This window comes from Macaca mulatta, chromosome 17 (assembly GCF_049350105.2).
Source record: "Macaca mulatta isolate MMU2019108-1 chromosome 17, T2T-MMU8v2.0, whole genome shotgun sequence".
NCBI lineage: Eukaryota > Metazoa > Chordata > Mammalia > Primates > Cercopithecidae > Macaca > Macaca mulatta.
Window position 1 is genome coordinate 65887524 of NC_133422.1, and position 27060 is coordinate 65914583.

Consider the following 27060-nt stretch of genomic DNA (forward strand, 5'->3'; position numbering starts at 1 on the left):
GGTCTGTGGAGTGGCTGCAGCACCTGTGTTTCAGCCTGAAGAATGGGCTCAGGTCATTTCTGCTTATGTTTCATTTTAGGACTGCTGTGGTTTGGATGTTTGTGCCCTCTGAACCTCATGCACGAATTTGATCTCCAATGTGTTAATGTTGGAGGTAGGGGCTGGTGGGAGGTGCTTGGGTCAGGTGGGTAGAACCCTCATGAATGTGTCCTCCCTGGGGGTGAGGGGGTTTTCACATTATTTGTTTCTGGCAGAGCTGGTTATGAAAAAGTGCTTGACATTTCCCCACCTTCCCCTCTGTCCATGTGATCTATTTGCACATGCAAAGAGAGCCTCGTCTGCTTTCTGCCATGAACTGGAACAGCCAGAGAACCTCACCAGATGCAGTTGTCTGGTCTTATACTGTCCAGCCACCTGAATTATAAGCCAAATAAACTTTTAAAATATATTATCCAGTTTTAGGTAGTCTGTTATCACCACACTAAATAGACTAAAACAAGGTCTAAGCTGAAGAAGCAATCACTATCTTGAGTATTTTTCTTTTTCATGGCACAGAGCAGGGCACCTAGAGTGAAAGCTAAACAAGGCAAGTTCACAGAAGCACGTGTGAAGCTAACTCATCTTTCATTGGCCCAAGTAAATTACATGTCCGAGCCCAATGCCAGTGAGGCAGGGAATTATACTACTTCCACTATAAAACATAGCAAGAGCAAAGGCAAAAGCATAATTCTAAACAAATGATACCATCCGCTAAACCCTCATAAGTGAAAGAGAGTTTAGTGCACCTGTGTACTACTTACAACAACAAAATTGTAAAACTACTTGTAGCAAGTGTTTTAAGAGTTCAAAGGCAACATAAGACACATGTGATGATATATATTTAAGATATTTAGTGAGTAATCTCAAACTGCCATCTTGCAGTCATGCCATTATTAGTAAACAATTCTCCATGGGTCTTTATGTCATGCCAGCAAGGCAATGACTACCCTTTGTCCAGGATTATCTTTTAAAGGATTTTTGCATAGTAAACAGCCTTGGAAGATAGATGTGATGTCTCCCTGTGGAGTAAAAGGCAAGCATGCTTAAAGCTTAATATCCATATGTGCTTGAACAAAAAATATTATTATTATTTATTACTTTTCAGAAAAATGTATGTTTATTACTATTTATATTATAGTTACTTTTCAGAATATATGTATTTATATATGTAAATCAAGCTTCTTAATTATGTTATTCAAATTGGCTATACCCTTATAGATTTTTTTTTGTCTGCTTGATTTATCAATTACTGTGACAGGTATATTAAATCATCCACTCTGATAGTACATTTGTGTATTTTTCTGCGGTTATATCTTTTTTGTGCTGCATATTTTAATCATATGTTACTAAATACACAAAAGTTTAGAATTATCATATCTTTCTGTATAAATGCTTTTGCTATTATTTTGTGTCTCTCTTTATCTATAATAACATTCTTTACATTAGTACCTTTTTTCCTGAATTTCTATATCGTCTGCTCACAAATTTACTTCTCTGGTTCTAAGTTTCCTGTTCTTGGAAACTAGTATGAAGAAATATTGCAGATGGTTCACAAAATCCTACGCAGATATTTATTTTGTAACAACAGTGGCAATGTAATCTAGAAAATTGAAGTTGTGATGATAGCTCCTTGATTCTTACATTTTCAGAAGTGGTAGAGTTTATAGCTCCCAGGGGTAGGCAGTTCTGAGGCATTGCTCTGGCAGTCATTTCTGGATATTATACTATATCACCCAACAATGTTAAACTTAATTTCTTCTCTTAAATTTCTTTCTTGTTAAACTATCAAGAGTAGATTCTCCATCTGTTACTGAAACTCACATAACACAGTAACTTACAGCACCACTCTGGTGATAGGAATCTGGAATTGATTCCTGGTTGATCTCCATGGCAGTGATTAAATTATTTTCAAATAGAGTACCAGTAACCTCTACATGCAGATTGCAAATGATTTGCTTCAATTATCATTCACAGTCCCTCTTTGACAGACTGAATGGATGCAGCCATACCATCACACTGCAAATGAGGAATATAAGACCATAAGGATGAATGGTTGTTTCACACACTGGCAAGTTTAAGGTGGCAATAACAGGATAGGTTTTAAGTTTTGTTTAGTTTTTTTTTTTTAATTAAAAAAAAAAAGGCACGGTAAAAAGAAAATCATTTCTATGATTACCCTAAAAAAAAAAATGCAGAGCCAGATGCTCTGGGTTGAGAAATTACAACATACATTAAATTCACAAAATCTTCTAGTATCTTATGTACTAATTAGAGTAATCATTGGCAAAGAGTTGGAGACTGATACTGAGAATAATGATATTTGAAATGATTTATTTGATTTAAATAACTCCCAAACTCCCACTCCCATGAAGCCTCACTTGACCGCAGAGTCATGCCTTGCTTATAGACCCTGAAGGGGCATTACCTCATGTCCACCTCCACTGCCTGTCAGTGCTAACAGCGCCACTACTAAGGTCAGATTCAGCATGCTGAGTCCCAAAGGACCAGAACATTTACGCACCATAAAAAAGATTATAATATTAATACATATATGGCCAAAAAAATCCAAATTGTAGGTAAAAGTAATTTCTGGAAACACTAGACCAAAATAGAGATAACATGGTTTCAGATTAATTGAGTTTATTGACAATGAATATATATATACATACTAGTCATGTGGTATATACTGTGGTATATATAGTGCAGTCTGGTAAAATATAATAAGAAACATACGTGTATTTTAATTTTCTAGTAGCCACAATAAAAGTAAAAAGATGAAGGTGAAATTAATTTTAGTAATATATTTCATTTTGCAATATATTTAAAATATCATTTCAAAATAAAATCATTATAAAACTATTGATGATATATTTTCCTTTCTTTTACTGTTCTTCCAACTCCAGCATGATTTTACATTTATAGCTTATCTAATATCAGATACTAAATTTTTATCAGAAATACTTGATTTATTTATATATAATAAAACAAATTGAGAAAGTAGATTCAGATCCCCAGATTTTTCAAATATAATTAAACATTTGTCAGTAACAGAATAAAGTAACAAAATAACATTTTACATTAATATTTGCATCTAGATTGAAAAAACTCCTGTTGACATCATCAGGGAAATTTGATAGGTAATTACTTCAAGAAAACCAGAATAGTCTACTATATATTTGAAAGGAAAGAAAGCAGGAAGAACGGAAAGAGGAAAGGAAGGAAAACAATAGAAGACAGGACACAGGGGACAGGAGAAAGGGAGGGAGAAAGTGAGGATGAGATGGAAGAATGAAGAAATTAAGGAAAGAAAATAACAAGAGTAACAAAGGGTTTCTGGAAATTAACAATATTATCAATATATAGCTAGAAAGAGATAAGTTTCAAGGGCCAGCTATTGATGTGAACAATAAACTGAAAACATATCCTAATATAAAGAGCCAAAGAAAAAAGAAAAAAGAAAGCAGATGTAAGAGAAGAGTTAACAAGGAGATTTACTTCCAGTTATTTAACAATTGCCTATGCTTCAGAGCCGAGAATGAGATAGAAACGAGATAGAAAACACAACCACTACAAACAAAATAGAAAACACAAATCCCTGGAAAATACTCTGAACATAGTCTTCAAAGATTTGACTGTTCACAAATTACTGAAGCAAGATAAAAGAAATAATGTATATACAAAACCATCCTACCCACAAGGGTTAGAAAACAGACTGATCTAAGACAGTGCTCATAACACCAGATTCCGCAAACCTGTGTAGTGACATCTTGAAAGTTTTGAAAACTATGCAAGCAAACCATTGTGAACTTCAAATTCTAAGTTAATATATTGTAGTGTAAGGCAAAATAAAGACATTTTCAGTCATAAAGTAATGAGAGTGCTGATTACCATTATCTTACATAAAACTAAATATTCTGGCCGGGTGCTGTAGCTTACGCCTGTAATCCCAGCACTTTCGGAGGCCGAGGCAGGTGGATCATGAGGTCAAGAGATCGAGACCATCCTGGCCAATATGGTGAAACCCCGTCTCTACGAAAAATACAAAAATTAGCTGGGTGTGGTGGCGTGCACCTGTAGTTCCAGCTACTCAGGAGGCTGAGGCAGGAGAATCGCTTGAACCCAGGAGGCGGAGGTTACAGTGAGCCGAGATGGCACCACTGCACTCCAGCCTGGGCAACAGAGTGAGACTCCAAAAACAAAACAAAACAAAACAAACAAAATATTCTGAAATATTCTCTTGGAAAAGAAAAAAAAAGTTGAAGTAGGACTATGAGAAAGTTGATATGAGGCACTAAAAATAGTGACAGAATGACTTCAGGATGAAGAAGAATAGGTGAAAATATATTTTTGAAAAGTAATTGTCCTGGATGTTTAGAAAAATGTACTTTGGCAAAGTTTAGGGCCATATGGATTATTTACTTTTCTCAAGTTAGTCTAACTGCAACACAGGGCTCTGAAGTGATTGATATTCAGTGTCATAATATATTCAAACATAATATATTCAATGACAGCCAAAAATTTCAAAAGTAGATAATGTTCTTACTATTTCAAAGCATACAGCAAAAGTTAAAAATTATAAAATGAAAATATACACAACAAAACCAAAACAAATGTAGACATGAGGAAAGATGGGAGGTTACATAATGAGGAGAAATTCTTTATCTCATAGTGAACATTAAACATAAATGTCAAAGTTTATTTTTTAATTCTAAGAACACTATGTAATGTATTTTAATTATATGTTTATAAGAAATTTATTTTATTCTTAGCTTCTTCTTGTCTAGAGATCATTTTGAATTAAAAGAAAATCATGTTGTCCCTATTCTAGTTTTTGCATTTAATATATACAGCGTATTTATTAATAGGTTTTAAAAGTTCTCTTCTACTTCTCCTCTATTTTTTTTTCTAGAGGAAATAGAAGTTAACATGAACATTTGAAATGACTGGCAAAATACATTTATATATTCTCACAAAGCAAATGCACTTTTAAACCTCCCATGTCGTAAAATTATTCTCAAATGAAAGATGGAAAAAATTTGGGGTAAGAGGTAACCAAATCACCCAAAATAAAAAAAAAGATTTTTAAGTAGAAAACTAATACTACATAGCAGAACTTCTCTATGTGTTCAAAATCCTAACGTTTTTCTTAAGGAGTTGGAATGGAGTCAACAAATCCCAAATCAGTCTTTCTATATTAAAAAGAGACAAAAGGGAGAATCTAATGAGCTTAAACTCAGAGCCACAGAGATAATGAGAGCAAGAGACCTTGGTCTGTAAGCAGCAACTCCCTTTGTTTCACATTGAATACCCTCATCTAGTTATTAGTTCTTCCTCCAGTAATCTGTCAAACAATGAGGGACTAGAATTTTAAAAGGTGCATCGCCACAGAAAGCTAGCCAGTGCTGAGCTAGTGAAAAGATGAGATAATGAGATTGACATTGCTAACACTGGAAATCTGGTGATATAAAGATTAGTTTACAATCAAATTACTCTCATATTCACTTATAGCCAAATAAGTAAAGAGGCCACCTGTAAAGTATTTTCGCCACGAGCATTGGTATGGAGACTGTTATAATAAACACACCATTTAGGCAGCAAGGAATTCAGTGGAAGTTGCTAGACACACAGGTTGTTTAAAACTAAGCAAGATTCTCCTAAATGAATGATTCATCCATAGTAGCAACACTAATTCATTATTGACTTTCAGTTTATATCTATTTTCATTTTTTCCAATCTGTTGCAATGCAATAGAAGTGGTGGTTTGTTGTGCTGTTGTTTTAAAGTGTTGTTTTAAGTACATAATTTCACTCCATTTGTGCCAGGAAAATGCCCAAACACCTTCATTAGAAATAAAGCAAATCTGTTCAACAGTACTCTGAACAGCAGGCACTGTATGCTTTATTGAACAGAAAAGCTTTAACAAGCCTTATCGTGTACACATGTTCATTGTGCCTGTGTCTGTTTATGTTCTCCAACTTCCTGAAAATGTGGGTACAACAACAAAGTAGTGTTTAGCTACCCTACTTACTCGGCCAGGTGGTTGATTATATGGTTTGGTATATTTTTTGCAGGTGGTATACAAAATCATATGTACGAGCTGTTCAGTCCACTGAACAGTTTTTTGTAACATTTTTTGCTAAATGACACAGCCCCAGCCACACATAACAACATATAATGATGCCAGAGTGATATCTTCACTGGATTCATTTAGCTTTGCAAAGAATTACCTAAGAAAGACATTTTCCTGCTTTCATTTCTGTTTCATGCTGGGTAATGTTGGCAAGAATTATTCATGGCACATGTGAGCAATTCAAAGAAATATTGTAAAACAAAAAAAAAAGAGGCAGCTTTGCAGAGGTGCGCTATCTGCTTGATGACTTGGCATGCTGCCCCTGGTGCTTGGCATAGCACCCTAGCTGCTGGCACAGGGGATGTTATATATACTTGCCATTGGGCCTCTACTGTGCTACTTGCTGTGCACGATCAATATCGACCAACTGCATAAACAACCAGATGAACCTTGTATCTGAGGGATAGCAAATAGCATTGGAATTATTTTACATAAATCTGAAAATGTAATAGCGGTTGACATTCCTATTAGTATTATATCTGAGCACGATGATCATAATTGAGTAACATTAAATTTAGTTTATTGAACAGCAGTCCACTGCCCGCTTTACTGTGACTGCGATCTGTGTAATGAAACCAGCAGTACGAAAAATTCTCTCAGTTGGTACACTTCCTGGAGAGCAGCCAAAGTATTTATTGCTATTTGTGCAATTAATGGCCGTATCGATTTCTTTTTTTTTTTCTAGTAAATAGTGGATAAGTTGTGCTAAGTTTTCTTAGCTCTTCAAGGTTTGTTTCAGCTGTAATTAATGTGACTATAAGAATAATACTCAATTGTTCTCAGGAACTGGTTTTCATGTCTGCAGCATTTTCAACTTATACATTACTCTGGTTTGAAATGACTAAATTGATAAGTGACTCTATTGCCAAAATAATCCCATATGCTGAAGTGTGATTTATTAATGTTCAAAAATCAGAAGGTAAAACTTCACTAGCCAAAATGCTGTGGTGGTTAATCATCTGTTCTTCCAGCTAATTCCATAATCCTCAATGTGACAATTAATTCATCATGCTGAAATGGCAAATTCATATAAATCATATTTCCAAGTTCTACAGGCAGTCAATAAAATACATTGCACATTTCCCATAAATTATGTGATAGAATGTTAATTTATTTTTCACATTAAAAACTCTAACTACCCTATGTGTTTATATTTTGTGCTTGTAAAATGATGAGCCTCATCCTGGCACATCTAGACAATTACACCATGCACATGAAAGAAGATGTGAAGCCCTCTGATTTACGAAGAATTCACAGAAATAATGGGAAGTCCACCTCCTCTAGTATGATCAAATGTTCTAATGTCTTCTCCTACTTTGTTCTTATGTCTTACTGACCAGGATTCAAAGATCTTCTTTAGTGTATTTCTCACTTGCAGGAGATGGCTAATATAAAGAAGGTCAGTGTTGGCATCATTTTGTGCATTCTTGCTATAGAGGGAATGAGAGTAATCTACATTCCAGTTTATGTGCTCCTCTTTCTTTTATTTCAGTTCCATACATCACCCTAATTTCATGGTTAGAGTGAATATTCTACAATTCCTTTCTTTCTTTTTAACCTTTCCTCTAAAATCTATTTAGTATACACCATAAGAACTAAAATATAGGAATGTATCATTTGCAGACATCCCAATGGGTCATATGATTCATAATTCTCTAAGGAAAAGAATTATAGTGGGAAGGGCTTTCTGTCTTTAGTAGATACAATCCCTTATGTTGTCCTATTAAAAATAAGACTGCAGTTTCTAAATATGACATGGACATGGCACAATAAATGTCTAACTTTACTCCATTTTATATGTTATATTAAATGTACTAAATTATACAACAGGTCAGAATCCCAAATACTCCCTAAAGAAGAGTCTACCTGTACATATTTAGGACTCACATAGTCAGCAGAAATAACACATTTAAGGAAACAGTCTGGATCCTGAGTTTGTTTTCCTTCTGACTTCTGTCTGTTATTTCTCATAAATCCTTCATATCAATACTCCTTTTTATGTGGATTTTAGATCTGCTATGTTCCATCTAAAAATGGCTAATCACTTGCTCTCTCTGACTGTAGTTCATCCTCTACCTCAATGTCCTTGTTATCCTTAGGTCTGACAGGCAAATTTTTTTTCATATGAGGAGATTCTCGACTCAGTTCCTGCAAGTTACTTTATGAAAAGAACAATAGAGAACTTGTCATATACAATCTGATTTTGTTGAAAAATTTGTTAACACACACACACACACACACACACAAACACACACACACACACACAGAGGCTGGGCACGGTGCCTCATGCCTATATTCCTAGCACTTTGGGAGGCCAAGGTGGGTAGATCACCTGAGGTCAGGAGTTCGAGATCAGCCTGGCCAGCATGGAGAAACCCTATCTCTACTAAAAATACAAAAATTAGCTGCACGTGGTTGCAGGCACCTGTAATCCCAGCTACCTGTGAGGCTGAGGCAGGAGAATCACTTGAACCTGGTGGGGCGGAGGTTGCAGTGAGCTGAGATCGTGCCACTTCACTCCAGCCTGGGCGAAAGAGTAAAACTCCATCTCAAACAAAACAAAAAAACAGAATTATATGTCTACCACTGAGAATGAAATTAACATTTTTTGTAATGACTCATCAATAACACATTGCTATCTAACAAATTGTTCTTTCCTTGAAATGTAATTACTAATATTTACATATAAGAAACGATATTTCTTCTGGAAAAGAAAATTTGTCTTAAAGATGATTTACCAATGAGGCTAAAACCCACCATATTCAGGGTAACAAATTAGTTCCGTCAGTTTCTACACTGTGTACAAAAGCTGGCAAAAGAAAAGGGTTCAGGGGCAAGAGCCAAGATCTGGCTGACAGAACAGAGCAGTTAGCACTTGCTGCTTGAGTACCTAGGGATGTGGGCACTAACCTCTGTGATGACTGTATTTCAGCCAAAGATGCAGCATAAGCTGATATATGTTATCACAGACTGAGCCATAAAAGTCTATGGAACACAAGCTCCTTTTTACAAGAAGGGCTAACTCTACAGTGTTATATGACTTAACAATATAACAGCTGGAATGGAACCATAGCTTTTCATTCAGAAATTCTTGCTCTTCCAGAAGCATAAATTCATCTATTAGGTAACAGGAAGTGTGTGTGTGTGTGTGTGTGTGTGTGGTGTGTGTTTGTGTGTGTGTAAGGACAATGTGATCTCCTAAGGGTGTGCAGATCTGAACTTAGCTCTTCATTACTCAAAACACTTCAGTGGCTTCCAATTATATTTATCCTAAACCACTAATAACTGAGATTTCAATCATAGCACAAAGGAGGAGGAGAGAAGTTGAGCTACTTGGGGCCAAGGTTGGGTATTTTACCAGAATCAAATTAAAATTCTATCACAATCTCTAGGGCAACCACTAAAAAAAGTCAAAATTATATAGTTTAAAAAATCACAGCTACTCAGGAGGCTGAGGCAGGATAATAGCTTGAACCCAGGTGGTGGAGGTTGCATAGAACCGAGATCGCACCATTGCACTCCAGCCTGGGTGATAGAGTGAAACTCTGCCTTAAAAAAAAAAAAAATCAACAGAGAAATAAAACTATTTATTTAACTCAATATAAGGCAATAAAGTAATCACAGAAGAACAACAAAGACACAAGACAAATTCAAAGCAAATATGAAAATGATAGATGTAAATTCCACAATATAAGTTAACTAAAAAGGTAATGATCATCAAATTGGCTTTAAAAAATCAAGATTCAACTATATGGTGTTTTTGAGAGAGATACCGTAGATTCAAAAGCACAAATAAGTTGAAAATAAAAGAATGGCAAAAGATATACATATATCTGTCAAAAAATAACCACAGGAGAGCTGGAGTGGCTACATTAAGATATGAGAGACTTTAAGAGACGTTACGATGGACAAAGAGTGACAAAAGGGTCCATCAGTGTTCATAATGATGAAAGGATAAACTCAGGGGAGAAAAAAAAAATGTTTATGCACCTAACAACAAAATCCAAAATAGTTGAAGCAAAAACTGGCAGAATTGAAAATTGAAATAGGAAATCCAACAATAATCTTCAATAAGTTATATTCCCCACTCTCAATGGTTTATTTTTAATTGTTAACTTTTAGTTTAGGTTTGGGGGTACATGTGAAGGTTTGTTACATAGGTAAACACAGGTAGCAGGAGTTTGTTGTACGTATGATTTCATCACCCTGTATAAAGCCCACTACCCCATAGCTATCTTTTCTGGTTCTCTCCCTCCTCTCACTCTCTATCCTCAAGTAGACCCCCATGTCTGTTATATTCTTTATCTTCATTAGTTCTTAACATTTAGCTCCCACTTATAAGGAAGAACATGCAGTATTTGGTTTTCTGTTCCTTTGTTAGTTTGCTAAGGATAAATAGCCTCCAGCTCCACCCATGTTCCCACAAAAGACATGATCTCATTCTTTTATATGGCTGCATGATATTCCATGATATATATGTACCACATTTTCTTTATCCAATCATTGATGGGCATTTAGGTTAATTCTGTGTCTTTGCTATTGTGAACGTTGTTTCAACGAACATTCACATGCAGCTGTGTATATGGTAGAATGATTTATATGCCTCTGTGTATATACCCAGTAATGGGATACCAGGTCCAATGGTAGTTCTGCTTTTAGTTTTTGAGGAATCACCATACAGCATTCCACAATAGTTGAACCAATTTACACTCCCACCAACAGTGCACTTTCTCCTCTACCTCACCAGCATCTGTTATTTTCTGACTTAATTATAGTCATTCTAACCAGTATGAGAGTATCTCATTGCAGTTTTGATTTGCATTACCCAATGATCAGTGATATTGAGCCTTTTTTATGTGATTGTTGTATGAAGTATGTCTTCTTTTGAGAAATGTTTGTTTATATCCTTTGCCCACTTTTAGTGGGGTATTTTTCTCTTATAAATTTGCATAAGTTCCTTATAGATGGTGGATATTAGATCTTTGTCAGAGGCGTAGTTTGCAAAAATGTTCTCCCATTCTGTACATTGTCTGTTTATTCTATTGATAGTTTCTTTTGCTATGCAGAAGCTCTTAAGTTTAATTATATTCCACTTGTCATTGCTTTTGGTGTCTTTGTCCGTTACTATATTAAGGATGGTATTGCCAAGGTTGTCTTCTAGGGTTTTTATAATTTTGAGTTTTACACTTAAGTCTTTATTCCATCTTGAGTTAACTTTGTGTATGGTGTTAGGAAGGGGTTCAGATTCAATCTTCTGCATATGTCTAGCCAGCTAACCCAGCACCATTTATTGAATAAGGAATCTTTTCTCCATTGCTTGTTTTTGTAAGATGGTCGTAGATGTGCAGCCTTATTTCCAGGTTTTCTATTCTGTTCCATTAGTCTGTGTGCTTGTGTTCATACCAGTACCATGCTGTTTGGGTTACTGTAGCCTTGTAGTATAGTTTGAAGTTGGGTAACGTGATACCTTCAGCTTTGTCCTATTTCCTTAGAATTGCCTTACCTATTCGTGTTCTTTTATAAACTCAACTAAAAATCACTAAGAATACACAAGACTTAAACAATGTTATCAACTAAATTGATAAATTGTAAAAATTAAAATTTTTAACACAATTAATCCAAAGTCTGCAGTATACAAGTTCTTTCAACTGCATATGAAATATTCTCCTGGATGGACTATATGTTTAGCCACAAAATAAGTCTGAATAAATTTTAAAATATTGAAACAATATAAAATATGTTTTCTGACTAGAATTAAATTAGAAATCTATAACAGAAACAAGAATCTGAAAAATGCTAAACATTTGGAAAATAAACATTTAAAAAAATGTCTCAAAGAACAAATTACAAAGGAAATAGATAAGATTTTGAACAGAATAAAAATTAAAACATACCTTAAAACTTATGAGATATAGGTAAAGCAGTATCTAGATGTAAATTTATATCCTGAAATCCCTGAATCAGTAAAGAAAAAAAAAATCCTCAAATCAATAGCCGAGCTCCTGCTTTAAGAAACTAGAAAAAAGGCAAACTAAGTAAAAAGCAAGCAAAAGCAGGCGCATAGCCATAATGATTGGAGCACAAATAAATAAAACTGAAAGCAGAATCAATAAAGAAATCAATGAAACCAAAGTTTGTTTTTTTGTTTTTGTTTTTGTTTGAAATGTTAAACAAAACTGACAAACCTTTAGCAAGTTAGATCATGAAATTAAAAGACAAGGCACACATTACCAACCAAAGAATAAAAGAGAGAAGGTTATTATTAACAACTAAACAGATAATAAAGGGATAATAGAGGGACACTATGAACACATTTTTGCCAACAAGTTAGTATGGTGCCAAAGCTAGTGAGTGATAAAAATAATTTAGAAACCGGGAAAATAACCTTGATCTACTCTCCTGAGAACTAGGAAAGGTTCATTACGAAGACTAATAATCTAACCATAAACGTAAAAAGCTGGACAATGTTTGAGGATCATAATGGATATTTTAAAACAAAACAAAAACTAAATCACAGTGATATATTCTGGGGAAAATACAGCTACTAGGAAGAAGCATACTCTAACAGAAATAACTTGTACTTCAAGCTATTAAAAATCACTCTAGTTTTCTTGATTCTCAAAGACTGAGGTAGGTATCTCTTTTCTGTGCTACAGTATACGTCTTTCATAATAGTCCCTATTATACTCTGTATTGAAATCACCTGGTGACTCATTTATGTACGACACCTGACATCAAATTTTTGAGGCTAGAGACAATGTTTTCTGCATTGTCATATTCCTATTGCCTAGTACATAGTTAGAGCTCATCAGATATTATATTTACTTGAAAGACTGAATGAACAGACATAAGATGAGAATTTCCATCCAGCTCTCAAATGAACTGGGTGACTGAGACGTAAGCAATAAGGAGTAACTCTAGTGTCTCCATGTTGGCCTTCTGTGACATTCTGTGAAATCAATCTGGAATGGTATCAAGATGGAATCCAGTTTATCCATCCCCTAGGTCATATCAATTGCCTTCATAAGGTTTGAATCTGAGCTCCTGATCACTCCAGAAGCAGGCCTGGCACTCACCAAATCATTACTGCTCTTCTAATGGACTAGAGCAGGAACCAAGGTTCTGCCACTTTGTAATGCTACCAACCCCCGATCAAAAAGAGGTGGAACTACTGCTTCCCAACGAAGGCTGTAACTCAAAAACTCAATAGACCGAAGGTCAGTGCCTCTCCTCCGCAGGATGACAACAAGCCTTTTCAGATCTCTGAGCACTCTTTGGAATACAGTGCACAGCAGTGCCGCAGCTCCTCCTCCTCCTCCTGAAGCTAATCTTTCCTGGTAAACCTGGCTCCAGCCAACTGCTAGTGTGAGGTCCTGCCCTTTGCTTTTGATTATTTGACACTGGCTTGGGCAAGTCTCTCTGACACTAAGCTTCTATGTCATCTAAAACAGAAGAAACAAAGTAAAAGTCTGTGATTTGACTTTGATTTCTTCCCAAAATCTGTATTTGTGAGTAAATTATGAGTCAATGGACTGAAATTGCTTGCTCACATCACCTTAATGTGGTAGAGAGAAGTTAACATAGGCAGACTGGCTAGGCAAAGAGAAGCATTTTATTTCTAGTAATGAGGGAAGACTTGGTGGCATAATTTTGAAATTTGAGGCTCCAAGGAATATTGTGCTAATGCTCCTTACCCAACTTTCTGCACCCGAAATTGTCCTTCATGTGCCCTTTGCGCTCTCTACATTCTGAAGAGAAAGTTGGACTATACAATAATATTTTTGACTGGAGTAACTATAAATTAATGAGATAAATTTGTGTCTGTGACTAGTGGTTGAAGTCCTATTGACTTACATGCACAATGAACGTCATGCCAGGAACTCAAAAAATTTTTCAAGACACCCAACCTGTATCAAAAACGATTTGCAAGGTCTTTGTCTAATTATTTTAAAAAATAGATGGCTAACTGAAATTAAAACTAAGAAAGCTGCTAGACTTTGAATATTTGTATATTTTGTTAGATATATACATGTATACATACACATATATATGGAAAAACTTAATGCAGCAGTCTTGTTTTATTCTGTTCTTGCCTATTAGTAATCGTGATTACATGCAAACTCTGAGAACAAAACAACTTGAATTATTTTTGTAGCTATTGAGTGATGATGTTCTTTCTATACATCCCAAGCATTCTGTACATCCATGCATCCCAAGTGCATCATGATGGACCAGGTTGTCAGCACGTTCAGAGTAAACATGAAGATTCATGATGTGCATCTAATGCCTGGTTCGGGGTCTGCACCATGTTGGAGCCCAAGACTCAAGTGGGCTTTCCTGGGTAAAGATTGCTTCCACATAATCTACAATTTGCAGGTAGAGAAAATGATGCATCTATAATGTGATACCCACAAAGTGAAGGCAAGAAAGCCTGTGTTTGTGACCATTCCCCTTTGCCTATTGCATATGTTTTTCCTGTAATCTTTCACTATATGCTTTGCTGCAATAACTGTTAACTGTTGTGTATAATTTTATATTTAGTTACATGAGTCCTTTCAGTAAATTAGAGAGCTTGTGCAGTCATTGGTCTACCAAAATGGCACATTTCATAATAATTTCATGAATTGGTTTATGATAATCAGTGATATACTTTCAAAAAAGATACACTTCATAGAATTATAATTTTCCTTCTTTTAATACAATTAAAACACTCTTATGCGGTATTTAGTCAAATTCATAGAGAAAGGAAGTAGAATAATGATTGCCAGGGACTGGGGAAGGATGGAATAAGAAGCTTTGTAATGGGTACATAGTTTCAGTTTCGCAAGATGAAAAATATTCTGCTGATGGATTGTGGTGTTGGTAGCACAACTATGTTACTACACCTAATGCCACTGAACTATATGCTTAAAAATGGTGAAAATGGTAAATTTCATATATATTTTCCCATAGCATTTAACATAAGTTATTAAAACATTAAATAATAATGTTTTACTAGCATAATGTTTAAAGTCAGTTGCAATTAATAAATGTCTTTATATCTTTTTATTTTATTTTATTATCAAAGATAGACTAACTAAGGTCCCAATTATCAACTAATATATCTGAAATTAAAACTTCCCAGGAAGCAGCAAGTCACCCTTTCGCATTCCTACTGCTCCTCTCTATTTTAGGCCTTCATCTTCTTCTTGAGAATAGTCTGACTGCTCAGTATTTCCCATTCCCCTAGAAGGTCTCAGAGACCTGGTTACAATCCATATTCTTTTTTGTTTAAATATTTCTCATTCTCCAGAGCTAATGAAATATAGTCCAGTCCCTATAATCTAGTCTTGAAGACACTTTATTTTTTCACCAAAGTCACTACTTCTCCTACTCTGCAAAATATTGTATGTTGGGTCCTGAACTTTTCACTCCTATCCAAGCATACCATTCTCTTTTATACTTCTAGACCACTACATTTCTGTAGAGAATTACACTCTCTGCCCCATAAAAATGTGAGAAGGTAATATTAACAAGGTATATTTTGTTCTTTAATTGTCACCTCCTCCGTGATGTCCTCTTCACCTCAGATTCTTTCAGAATTAACATTGATTTACCCAGTATCTTCCAAAAGTGCTTGGTCCACCTCTGTTTTATAGTACTATAAGAGCTGAATAGTTATTTCCAATTTTTTTCTTGTCCCTTGTGGAGGGTGAATAATACTTTCCCACCACATTAATGTCAGTCCCACCACATTAATGTTATTTGGTCTGGCCAGTGAAATATAAGTGAAATTGGCATGTGTCCCTTCCAGATAAAAATAATATTAAGAATCAGAAATATTTCACAGAGAATATTTCTTTTAGCTTAAGTTCCATAGTGAATATAATATACAGGAGAACCATAGCCCAATGATGAGGACAATACTAGTTTTTGTAAACCACTGCAATTTGGGGGTCATTGGTTATGGCCGAGATTATCCTTACTAATGTGAGTTCTAACCATGTTCTGTATTATTAATTTGTCTGTAGAGCTAGCTCTTCCCACTAAACTATGAGATTCATTGCATTAAAAACTGCTATTTATGTTTGTTATTTTAATGCCTAACACTTTGCTCAGTTCAGAGATGTTTAATACATTTTTTGTATGAATGGACAAATAAACGGGGGGAAAAAAAAGGATAAAACTTTAAAGCTATTCCAGTCATTATTATTATGCTCTACTATGTGGAGTTATTTCGCACTGTATCAGAAATGTTGTCTACTCAGTATTTATATATGTGAGTATTTTCATCAACTGGTTTGTTGGGTTAATGATTTGGTCATTCCTTGAAGAGACAGTGATTTAACCTAATAGAGATCAAAGCTACTGATGTTGCCTGAATTTAGATTAGATAAGTATTGCACCTTTCTAGTGTATGTTTCACCATTTTGTTTATGGAGTGTGAAATATACAGCCTTGTGCTGTTTCTGCACCTTTCATCCATGCATAGCCAACAAAATGCTGTACGCACCATTTCTGCTAACCTTGGCAAATTAGCAGAGGTATTTGCGTAATCAGGCAGTTGAGTGTTTGTGTAGTTTATCACTTTTTATGAAAAAGGAAATGTGTTAAGGAGGATTAAGCAGAAAAATAACTATCAGTGGCTTATATTTAGAATATTGCTGTAGTAAAATAAGAAAAAATAAAAGTGATGCCAAGTGTTTCATTAAAAAAATATTAAGTTTCATTAATAAGGTGATATGACAAAACCAAAACTATACGGTTCATTTTTTTTCTTGTCAGTGAGAAAGTAGAGAAACATTTGTCTTCCTTTTCTTTTTCTGAGAACACTAGTTCACCTTTAATTCCATGTGACTAGCTCCCAGTATTTTTTTTTTCTTTTTCTTTTTTTTTTAGCTAAGGTTGTAGTCCTTTGAGAACAATGTTGACAGCTTTGAGCTGACAAAGAATCATTATAATCAGTGCTGAAGATATGAAATCACAATGAGAGAATTCATGTTTATAGTAGCAGGGACCACACACTGTGATAGTTTGCATTAGGAACTCAGCAGGTGCAATATGCAAAACTGAATCACAGTAGTGGATTTGAGGAACTTAGGATATAAAAAGGTCATTTTTGTTCAAGTACCTGTCTACTGTGTTCAAATAAAAAAAATACAGAATATTTCCATAAAATTTTGCAGAAGATAACATATTGTGTGTACATGAACTTAAAGGTTTCCATAGTGTTAGTGCAAATTATATTGTTTACCTTAATGTCAACAGCATTTGAATGCTAGATACAGAAGTTGATTAAAAGCATTATAGATGTCATTTTATATAAGCAAGAAAAAAAACTCAAAAAATTACAAATGGCAGATCTTATACATATTCAAATCACCCAAACGTTTTTCAATTGTTAAGGAGTCGGCTGAACTGTAGGGATGAGGTGTGAAAAAGTATCGTGAGGGTGAAACCCTATGTTTAAGTGCTGTCCATTCTCTGTAACCACTAGGGTGCACTGAATGTAATGGCATCATTTTTATTCTACTCTTTATACATGGGATGGGGAAGGTGGTTTTGCGAGGAAAGTTAGATTAGTTGTTCCTAAGAAAATTGTCAAGTAAATGAATTGTTATTCTTAGAACCAACTCGTTCGTCTGTGCTCTGAACCTATTTGGCATCTTGATAATATTTCACGTCCGTCTATTTCACTCATTCATTTTTCAACAGTGCTTTACAAAACACCTATTCTGTCTAGGCACAAGAGGATCATGGAGGTATAGAACATGATCTCTCTTTCTGAGGTATTTGAAGACTAACGGAAGACATGAACACCTAAGCATAATTACAGCAGTGTCGTTAGAGACATGGGAGCCACAAAGAAGAAAGTGCCACACTCTGCCTGAGCTTGTAAGCATTCACAAAGGTGCAGGGCTGTGAGTTGAGGTGTTTTCCTATGGGTATGCACTCACTAAGTAAATAAATGGGTTAGTTGAGGCAGAGAGAACATCATATAAAAGGCATAGAGAAAGCAATAAGCAGCTTACTGAGATCGACTTCCAAAGGGTTTGTGAGAAGTGGCTAAACAGAAACAGGAAAGTGGGCAGAATCCTGCTGACGATATGCTAGGAATTTGGGTTTTATCTTGTTTAATTAACAGTCATAGAAGAATATTAACCAGGAAGGCAATATGAACAAGTTTGCCTTTTAAATAATTTGGAAGATTTTTCCAGGGAAACTTAAAATTGCAGGTGAAAAAAAAGGATCACTTAAAACCTAAACTCCTCATTTTCTCTCCCCACTATTAACCACTTGTAGTCTTGAAAGTTAATTTAAAGATATGCATTTTAAATGTCAATTGCCTACCAACAGCTTACAAGTATTTGTATGCTTTCAATAATATATTCCGTGCAATAATGATCCAAATCACAATAAAACTAAGTGAAATTTTTTATACTAGGTTTTTGGGAAGCTTGATAATTTTTAGGTAATCGCTGAAAAGCACCAGCAGCAGGGAGCATAGATTGTAAGTACTTCACTCTCCAGTCTTAGTGAAAAGATGCAGAGGCACAGGGATATGATGGCCTTGAATTTGTCCTGGACCATCCTAACACTTCAAACCACTGTCCTTAAAATGCTACATACAATTCTTTACTCTTAAGCACTAAGGGATCTTTTTCCATCTTCCCACTTGCTCTTGTTGCTTCCCATCAGTCTTTTAATTAAATTCCAACCTGTGTTAACTGTTATTATTTTTAGGTAGACTCGAAAGTCCTCGTGGACTACAAATGATATTCCCATGTGTAGTACTCAGAATTTATCTCATTACTAAATGGACTTCCTTGAGCACTCAGTAGAAATCCCTAAATGTCAGTGGCCCTTGTTTAAAAATGTAAAACTATCTAAATTCCTTTTATCACATGTCGAGTGAATTATTTCTAGATATAAATGCATCTCTCTGAAAAACAAGATTTACTTTGTAAATGATTGTGTTACATTAAAAGGGATTTGACAGTGTTTACCACTAGCTTAGAATATCAGGAAAGACAGAATAGCACAAATGAATTTTTAAAAATAATTTTGTAAAATAGCGCAGATGGGAAAGTAGTTTATTTTATAATGTCAATGTTTTTGATGACAGAAAAAAATGTTACCTTGTCATAAGTTAACATTTAAATATAAATAAAATATATTTCATTAAAATATAAACTGGGTTTAAAAACTAGGTTCCAGGTACCCAGTTTTATATGCTATTCAGCAATTACTAGTATTTAGGTTAGTCCACCTAAAAATGCTCCACTAGCCAAATGATTCTTAGAAATGTTTGAAAGATCATTCTAGTGTTGTAGTTTGGGTATGTTGTATGACATAACAATTTACCTCTCTCTCACTCTAGTGACCCTAAGTTCTCATTCTGGCTCCATTTCTGGAATTTACAACATTCACTTAGATACCCAACACTCACTCTCCTCAAGCATATTAGATAACAAGTTATTTAGCTTTCTGGGCCAATGCTACATGCCCTTGTCAAAAATTTAACATGTACTACTTTTTCCAGATAAAAAAACTAGTAAAATCTGAATATTTTTACAACTTTATAGGGAAAGATTTAAGAGCAAAAAACAAACAAACAAACAAAAACACTTCTAACAATAATAGTAATGATAACAAAATTATTAGGATTTGAAGTTTTAATAATATTGAGGAATTTAATAAAATGATTAGTGGAAATAGCAAACTTGTTTTTCAAGCTACTCCTTTCTTATAGTTTTGAGCTGGACACAGTTCCTCAATTGCCTACAGACATTCACTTTGGGTTTTAAAGTATAAGCCAGGCAGAATGGTAAATGCCTGTAGTCCCAGCTACTCTGGAGGCTGAGATGAGAGGATTACTTGAGCTCATGAGTTTGATTCTAGCCTGGGCAAATAGTGATACACCTGAGATGTTGTCTCTAAAAAAAAAAAAAAAAAAAAAAAAAAGTGTAACTTAAAAAATGTACACATTAATTTTAGCTTTATTTATTTATTTATTTAGAGACAGAATGTCCCTCTGTCGCCCAGGCTGGAGTGCAGTGGTGCTCCTCGATTCACTGCAACCTCCGCCTCCCGGGTTCACACCATTCTCCTGCCTCAGCCTCTGAAGTCGCTGGGACTACAGGCGCCCACAACCACGCCCGGCTAATTTCTGTATTTTTAGTAGAGACGGGGTTTCACCGTGTTAGCCAGGATGGTCTCGATCTCCTGACCACGTGATCCACCCACCTCGACCTCCCAAAGGGCTGGGATTACAGGCATGAGCCACCGCGCCTGGCCTGTTTGTTTTTATTTCTAGTAGTGGAAGTGAATTCAGTTTTATTTAATGAAAAACTAATATCTTACATATTTAAAATTAGTTTGAAATTCTTGTTACATGTATTTTCTCATATTCAAACAGATTTTTAAAAGCACAGATGTTCTATGGTTTTATTAAAATATTCTATGTTCAGTAGATCTGAACTAGAAAGATGGTCTGAATGTGAACCAATACTGCTGTTTGCTTCTATCAATATATGTGAACTTCACACATATTTTTTTAGTTTCTTTATTTCACATCCATTTGACACTTACTCATAAGTCAAACCTCATGACAGACACTGCCTGTGGAGAGTTTACTCTCAAGTGAAAGAAGATACAGATGCACACAAATAGCTATAATAAAATATTATAAGTGAATATTAGGACATTGAGCACAAATGTGGTTCTTTTCCTCCATTAAATTTCAGTAGGGAATATGGTCTTAAAAATACTAGAAAAGACACATGCACACGTATGTTTATTGCGGCACTATTCACAATAGCAAAGACTTGGAATCAACCCAAATGTCCATCAGTGACAGATTGGATTAAGAAAATGTGGCACATATACACCATGGAATACTATGCAGCCATAAAAAAGGATGAGTTTGTGTCCTTTGTAGGGACATGGATGCAGCTGGAAACCATCATTCTTAGCAAACTATCACAAGAACAGAAAACCAAACACCGCATGTTCTCACTCATAGGTGGGAACTGAACAATGAGATCACTTGGACTCAGGAAGGGGAACATCACACACCGGGGCCTATCACGGGGAGGGGGGAGGGGGGAGGGATTGCATTGGGAGTTATACCTGAGGTAAATGACGAGTTAATGGGTGCAGCACACCAACATGGCACAAGTATACATATGTAACAAACCTGCATGTTATGCACATGTACCCTACAACTTAAAGTATAATAATAATAAATAAATTAAAAAAAAATACTAGAAAATAAATTATTACATTTCCCATAATGCCTAAAAGGAGAAATGCAAAGTGTTTTATTATTATTTAAAAAATAAAATAAATTACATATTTATAACACCTTAAAATTCACAAAATATTTTTGATATTTCTCTCTTTTTTTGTCCAATCGTTGATACTACTGTCACACACTATAAGCACCTAACAGCTACTGGCTTAGGTATTTACGCATATTGTCCCATTTCATTCCTACTTCAGATTGATTGCTAAGGTAGCAATTACTATCTTCATTTTACTGATGATGAAATAGAAGATGTGGTAAATTAAATAAAATGTCAAAAGTCACATAGCTATTGATACGAAAACAGAGATCCAAAACCAAACTTATCTGACTTTAAAGATCATGAGCTTTCCACTGTGAACAAGACAAAGATTATTCTATTTATAAATGAGAAAAAAAGGGTAATTAATTTGCCCGTGGTAAATTAGAGGGTATATATTTGAATCTAGGGTTTCTGAGTAAGCATTCAAAATACTTTTCATTGTAACTTGTTGACTCTGATGACTCTTTTGTGTTTTATGTTAGCATTTTAAGTAAATTAAGAGGTGAATAAACATTCATACTATACGTTCTTACTAAAGCTTACTGAATGCAATTGTGAAATTTTCTAGAATGTAATTTTTGTATCACATTAAATAATTTGAAATTTTTCATTCTAACTCTGTAGAATATATGAACAAAACTAAGAAAAACTCCCTTTAATCACTGACAAATTAATAATTTAATTTTTATTCATAGTAGTTTGCAACTGATCCCATGGTATCCTGAAATCATGCACCAATTAGTAACTGATATATTTTCAGCACTACATTATTGGGTTCCATAAAGAACAAATAATTAGTTTTTAAAATTGTGAAAATTAAGAGTCACAGCCCAGTAAAATGAGGTGGGTATCTATGGCCAGGGGTGGGGTTGGCTGGTGAGAAACATCAGAGCCCAAGAAATAGTGAAAGTGATGTCCATAGGAAGGCATGATCTGGGGTAACCTGGTGTGGAGTCATGGAACCCAACGGTATGAACAGAATATCCTCATAGTCAGGTAGCACAAGGGGGAATCCAAAAACAGTCATGAGAATATCCACTGGAGAGACATAGAGACACCGATATAAAAGCAATGACTGTAACCCTCAAAGAGGAAATCAAGAGCCCATACTTTAATAAATAAATTAATTAACAGTCTGTTGACAAATGTGATAACCACATAGTTCAAAGTTCTCCCTCCAAAACTTTTAAGAATTACCACAGGAAAAATAGTAACGTCACAGTTGGAGAATCCTGGCAGATAACTTATTTATGTGGTCAGAGTGAACATCATCAGCAATGGACAGAATCAAAATCATTCTCTATCTGACAAAATACAATGAGAAATAACAATCTTTCTGTGGTAATCTGCCAAATGCTCATAAACTCAATCTAACACTATGGACACTGAAACCCATATTGAAGGACATTCTAATCTGTCTGCAATCTTCAAAAGTGTTAAGGTCATGAAAGTCAATGGAAGACTGAAAAAACTGCCAAATGAAGTAGACTAAAGAGACATGGCAACTGAACCATACGTATGATTTGGAATTGTATTCGTTTTCTTTTGCTGTCCTAATAAATGACCACAGATCTAGTGGCTTAAAATAACTCAAGTGTATTATTTTCCACAGGCCAGAATTTCAATGCTAATCTCACTCCAGCTAAAGTCAAAGTTTTGGCATGGTTGCATTTCTTTCTGAAGACTAGGGGTGAGAGTGGGGGATCCATTTCCTCCCTCATTCGGGTTGTTGGCACAATTCAGTTCCTTGCACACAGCCCCATACATATTAGAAGCAGCAACTGGATGTGGTCCAAGTCCAATCCTTCTCATGCTGCTGTCTCCCTGCACACAGCTGGGATCAGTTCTCTGCTTTTAAGAAATCGTGTGATTAGATTTGGTCTACCTAGGTATCAGGTTAATTTTCTCACCTCAAGGTCTCTAAACCTAATTGTATTTTGCCATGTAAGAAATCATATTCACAGGTTCTAGCTAATAGAAACAGTTTTGTTTTGGGGATGCAGAGAAAGCACTTCTAAAATTACTGATAGTGAGTGATTTCAGTCAAATGTACAGTCTCCTGAGGGATACACCAAGATAACCCAATCTTTGAAAGGGACATGAGAACATCAGATATTTTGCTTTATGTCTACAGTTTTGTAGCATGGACACAGGCAATGTGAGCTAGCTAAGCTGTTTATTAACATTAGTTCCTTACTTTTTTTTTTTAATTGAGACCAAGTTTCGCTCTTGTCACCCAGGATGGAATGCAATGGCATCTCAGCTGGCTGCAACCTCTGCCTCCCAGGTTCAAGCAATTCTCCTGCCTCAGTCTCCCAAGTAGCTGAGATTTCAGGCACCCGCCACCACACCCAGCTAATTTTTGTATTTTTAGTAGAGACGGGATTTCACCATTTGGCCAGGCTGGTCTCGAACTCATGAGCTCAAGTGATCCACCCAGCTTGGCCTCCCAAAGTACTGAGATTACAGGCATGAGCTACCACGCCTGGCCAGTTGCTTACATTTTTATTTTTTAGGATTTTTTGGATTCATTTTATTGTTATGCAATATTTATTTTGTTCTTAAGGTAAGGTAGACATGACTATGATCACAAATTCTACATTTAGATTTCAATTAAATATCTATATCTTAATAAGCACAATTCACATGGAAAACTTGATTAAAAAAAAAAAAAATCTACAAGAAGCCGGGCGCGGTGGCTCATGCCTGTAATCCCAGCCTTTTGAGAGGCTGAGGCAGGTAGATCGCGAGGTCAGGAGATCGAGACCATCCTGGCTAACACGGTGAAACCCCGTCTCTACTAAAAATACAAAAAATTAGCCGGGCGTGGTGGCCGGCGCCTGTGGTCCCAGCTACTCGATAGGCTGAGGCAGGAGAATGGCGTGAACCCGGGAGGCGGAGCTTGCCGTGAGCCGAGATTGTGCCACTGCACTCCAGCCTGGGCGACAGAGTGAGACTCATCTCAAAAAAAAAAAAAAAAAAAAAAAAAAAAAAAAAAAAAAAAATTCTAAAAGAAAATATATTAAATCTGGTAAGAAGTTTTGGTGGGTTTCTTTTCTTTAATGTTGTGTCTATATTAGAGAATGACAATTCTCTGAGGGTAGTTTTTGCTTTTGATTTACTGTTTGAGCTGTTTCTATTGGAAAATCATTTATAGGCAAGAACAGTTTCAGTAATCCAAATCTGCACTGTTTATGACTTCTGAAATAGAAACCAGGTCAAAACCCCAGAATAATAAAATAATTAACCTGAATATCACATTGAATCAGTTTTTCTAATACAGTGCCCTGTAAACAATGCATGACTTATTTAAAGAGATCAAACCAATAGTGAATAAAATAGAATATCATCCATTCATAGCCACATCAGTTGGTAGCTTTGTCTGTGTTTGCAGGTGTGTGTGTCTCTTGATGTGTATGGCTGTACATCAAAAGCCTTAGAAAGACAACTGTATACTGATAAATACTGTAAATGTCTAATTTCTGGACCTGGAGAGACTTACTCTTAACTTCTTCTAATCATTAACAAAGAGATACTGAATAAAACATCTAATGTTACAAAACTATTTTGCTATTTGTCAGGAAAATAGATGATTAAAACCATTTGTTTTCCATATTCTAATTTGAACCTAAGTTTCTGCTTATATGTATAATGTATAAATAATTCTTTAAAAAATTTGTTGTCTACTTTGTCCATTTTAGCTTTTAAATATTTTACACCAGATTTTATTCTGAAAATAAAAATTTTTAAAGGCACATTAGAATTACAGAAAATAACTGAGTAAAAATAAATTTCAAAAGATTATTTATTTGATGCTATGATCAGTAAACATTTGAACTGACATGAGACTGAAGTTTTCAGAATTTCAATCCTTTTCTCACTAACTCATGAAATTATTAGGTAGATATAAAAGCTACAACCAAATCTCTTGCATAAGTAGTAATTAGGCTAATTTATACATGTATTTTTTTTCCAAATATACAAAGTCTTTCTTTGGTAATTTTTTTCTAGCATAGTTCTATTGAAATTTTGACTATAGCATATTTTCATTTTTTAAATTAATTTTGCTCTTGTTTACTTTCTCTCATGAGAATTGTGAATAATGAAAAATCACATATTTTTAAGAGAAAAGAGTGAAAAATGTAGTTATATTTTGCTCATAGTTCATGATCTTACCATTAGTTGGTGGCACTAAGGTAATTATATTAAGAAGAAAACCTCCTAGACTGGCTTTTTGTTTCCAGATCATTGATTCATATGTATTTATTTGTGTTGTATTTAATGAATCTCTAATTTTATATTATTTGAATGATCCTTATTATATAAGGCATTCTCTACTACCAAATGGCAGTGTTACTTTAATTTGCTCTATTGGAACGCACAAGCCTTAAAGACTACTACCTTAGCTCATTGATGGATCAGGCAAATAATACATTTGGCAAATATCTGTAAGATGTAAAAGTTTAATTACCAAGAAAATAATTTTAGACTGCCCTTTTTTCCCATTTCCCCCCAGATATTTCATGATTCTGAAGAAGAATTAGAGGTGAGACTTGAGAAAATGTAGAAAAATGTAAGAATGTAAAGTGGCTAAAGTGATACATGCACACACACACACACACATATACACACAGAAACACACACCCACACCTCAAAATAAAACCTGAGATGGTAAAAGGGTGATGGAAAAGGAAATATGACTCAATATGGGAAGGAAAAAGGAGCCAAATGTACAACAGAATTGGGAAGTATCAGAAGAGATTATGAGAAACATTTCTGAAGATTATGTATTTAATTCCTTTAATTTTTTTTAAAAAATGTTGCAGATATGCTTTGGATTTTCTTGAAGATTAGAAGTTTTCTTAACCATCCACCACTTTTTTGATTGGTTATTATTCTCTCTACCTTCTGTGAAACTAACTGATGGATACTAATGGCACAGTCACAGTTATAGCTAGTCAGTTGCACGGTTTACGCACATAGTTCTGCTACCAATGTTTAGTAGTGAATTAAACATTTTGGCTATATTTGTCCCCGAAGCTATAATTTAGTTAATCATTATATATGGCAATAACAACAAGTAAAACACAACGAAGAAGAATTTTTTGTTTTTATGGTAATTGTGTTGGGTGCTTTGGATCCTCCCAATAAAGTTGACTTCCCTAAAATAATTACACTTGAATTAGGTATAGAGAAGTTAATTGTAAAAAATTGAAAGTTACTGTAAATCTTCTAATCATAGTTCTTTGCAAGTGTACTTAAGTTATTGCTCCACTTGAAATAAATGAAAACTGGAAATCTGAGGTGATGAATTATGGATCCCTTTTATGTATGAAAGATGACAAGGAAATCTAATCTGCTGACTTATACTAAAATAAAATACCTTGGCCTGGGATCAAAGATAGGTGAAAGAATTAACATTTATGTTTTTTAATTAAGATAAAATGTATAAGTTTTTATGTACATATTTTATGACTTCCTGATATAACAAAAAGTGTTGATAAAAGAACCCAATACTGGTTCTAATGGTATTCGATTAGAATTAAAGAGTTTCTATGATTA

At 34.8% G+C, this 27060-nt stretch overlaps 1 long non-coding RNA gene across 1 annotated transcript; it reads left to right on the forward strand.

The window, feature by feature from the left end:
• Positions 1–27060, forward strand: LOC106994303 (uncharacterized). Its single transcript, XR_001440847.3, has 3 exons — positions 1–52; positions 26015–26071; positions 26325–27060. It is a non-coding gene; the product is annotated as an uncharacterized LOC106994303 (long non-coding RNA).